Here is a 3,213-nt window from a genome sequence, read left to right as displayed (position 1 = left end):
TGCACTATTGGTGGCTGACTAAATACTTTTTTGCCCCACTGTATATTTCTCTATACTACGTAGTTAGAAAATAATTTTGTTTAAAATAAACTAAAACTCCTTTATTAAACTTAAGGCAGGTAATAAAGAATTATTAAATAGGATGAAGTTGTCTTAAGATGCATATAAACTTAAATGTCCATGTTTCAGGTCAGCTTGGATTCACAAAATAATTTTTTTGCCGAATGCAACAATAAAACACATAAACAGGCTATTTTTCAAATAGTTTTCAAGTCATTAACACAGAATACTTTGCTATTGGATGAATGAAACTATAATGCCCAGCTAACTGTAAAAACCATAAACAATACTATACTGGTCAGCTCGCCACTAAATCACACAGCAACACAGAGACACACTACCAGACAATCAACCTCTCTTGTGATAAAAATGTAGAGAGGTCAGTGGTGCTTATTCACAATGCATTAGAAATAATGAAGGATAAAGGAAGCAGAAATTCTATTCATGCCCAAGAAAACATGCAAACTACATGCAGAAAGAACCCAGTTTAGCATCCAAAGCAAGAAACATCCTGCTGCAATGCTAACACATGAAGCTGCCACAATTATTTCATTGATACACTTTTCAATTTAATTGAGTTCAATTCCAAAATATTTGAAAGCACGTTATTAAAAGGCAGTTGATGGTGATGGTTTTAGACAGCAGGATTTCCAGTAGTGGTCGATGTCACATTGGAGATAAAAAGGCCTCTGACTGAAGACGCTCTGTTGCTGTACTAAAGTCAGATTAATGGAAGGTAAACGGTTGGCCACAATGCCCTAAATTATATGAAGGGAATTATGGACAACCTTGCTAAATCATCTCAGGAAGTTCTAGAAGAGTCCTAAGGACAGTGTTTATTTCTCAACTTTTTTTTAAAGTCACTGGCTTTGATGCTGCTATACCAACAGGTGATGGCAGAAGAGATTGCACTTTCAATAGCAGACTAATAGACCTTAAGGACTTCCCCTTCCTTAGGAATACAGTATGCTATGTCCCATCCTGTAGACAGTTTTACTGTTGCATCTCCAGTCCAACCTGTGGTCCAAAAAGTCTTACAGCAGATAACATTGAGTCATTGACCTTGCTGTCATGTTTGGTTTCAGGTTCCTAACCCACATGCAGAACACTCAAGAGACTGGGAAAAAGTTCAAAGGTTTATTTAGAGTTAGAACAATAAAACAGATCAGGGGGTTATCAGATCCTGGACAGGTCACGACTGGGTTCACTGCAGAGGGGGACAGAGGAGTTAGTTGATGTCCAGGTAATTTGCAGGATGTGAAGGTGCAGGTCTGTACCTGTTCTGGAGTTTGAGCAGAGCGGCAGAGGGGGGGAACCAGGAGGGTCCAGAGGCAGGCGGCAGGCTAAGGGCTTGGTGGAGGCAGAGCTAGGTTTGCAGATCACAGGTTTGAGTTTCCCTTCCAGATTCTTCAGAGAGCAGGCAGGCAGGTCTTTGACTGGTTTGATTATCCAGAGTTCTTCAGAGATAAGACAGACAGATTTCCAACAGAGGAACTCTTCAGGGTTTCTGGTTTCAGGCAGGTACAACCTGGGAACCAGATAATGACAAAACAGATCAGGTTCAGGTTTTCAGGGAGTCAGAGATTCAGACAGGCAGGTTTGCTCAGGCTTGCTAACCATAACTGGCAAACACTCTGGCGCTGGAGTGAAGCTCTCCACCTCCTTAAGTAGGGACCTCTTGATGAGCAGATGGAAAACAGGTGTCACAGGTGAGCACAAGCCCTCCGGAAGGGATCCTTGGCGCCCTCTGGTGGGCAAGCCTCCGGATCCCAACACTTGCAGAATGAATTCCTTCTGGATAAACATGTACAAACTTCGAACTCTTGTTGGAGTTCTGAAGAACCAGGTGTGAACAACCATCAGCCCAACTGACTAGGGGCTTGAGAAGACAGAACATGCACACACATAAAAACACATTACTACGGAAATAAAAGTACAGTAATACATTCTATGTTAACAGAGTTAATGGCAGACCTGCTCCATAGGTGGCTTTGTTTAGGAAAGAAACAGTTAACCAAGAAAGAGACAGGACTAAACCCTAAGGAACAGAGCCAACTCCATCATCCATAACATAAAGTTGTTGACAGCAATGGCCCAGCTGATGCCTCTTTTCAGGACGATGTCACAGCCGAACAGAGAACCAGGCCAGGTTTAGCTACTATGAAGAGAAAAAAACAGGAGAACATTAAGTTAAAAGCTGAAATAACCAACAATGCAAAACTGTAGAATAGAAAGTAACAGAGTGGTTAAAGTGACCAGATGTATGTGAGATTAGTCCCTCCAGACAGTGTCCTTGTTATTTTTAATTCTGCCATACTGTTTTACTCTTTTCATATCTGACCTCCTGTCTGGCTCCCTCATCTAAGCCCAGTTCTCTGTTGATATGGTTACTGTTCTCATGTCTTTTGTCTATTCAACAGCATATAAGTATAAAAAACTAGTTAATTTATCTATAGGGGTTAAAGGCAGGATTTGACAACTTATCACACATTCGAAGGAAATTGAAACACATTTTATTTAACCAATATGAAGGGAAATTCCAACAGCATAGGCTGCTTGTGAAAAAAAAAAACAATATTTGTGAGTGGCCTGTAAATAAAATTTTTTTTTTTCCACATCTTTAATGTTCGCTGCCTTCGATATTAGTCTGGGAATGTCATTTCTGTTTCAAGAAAGGTGCAAAATCAACGGAGAAAAACTATAAGATACACTACCGTTCAAAAGTTTGGGGTCATCCAAACAATTTTGTGTTTTCCTTAAAAGTCACACTTATTCACCACTATACGTTGTGAAATGAATAGAAAATACAGTCAAGACATTGACAAGGTTAGAAATAATGATTTGTATTTGAAATAAGATTTTTTTTTTTTCACATCAAACTTTGCTTTCGTCAAAGAATCCTCCATTTGCAGCAATTACAGCATTGCAGACCTTTGGCGTTCTAGCTGTTAATTTGTTGAGGTAATCTGGAGAAATTGCACCCCACGCTTCCAGAAGAAGCTCCCACAAGTTGGATTGGTTGGATGGGCACTTCTTGCGTACCATACGGTCAAGCTGCTCCCACAACACCTCAATGGGGTTCAGATCTGGTGACTGCGCTGGCCACTCCATTACCGATAGAATACCAGCTGCCTACTTCTGCTCTAAATAGTT

This window comes from Cyprinodon variegatus, unplaced genomic scaffold (genome assembly GCF_000732505.1).
Source record: "Cyprinodon variegatus isolate N-32 unplaced genomic scaffold, C_variegatus-1.0 Scaffold365, whole genome shotgun sequence".
Classification (NCBI taxonomy): domain Eukaryota; kingdom Metazoa; phylum Chordata; class Actinopteri; order Cyprinodontiformes; family Cyprinodontidae; genus Cyprinodon; species Cyprinodon variegatus.
This window is presented reverse-complemented; position numbering follows the sequence as displayed.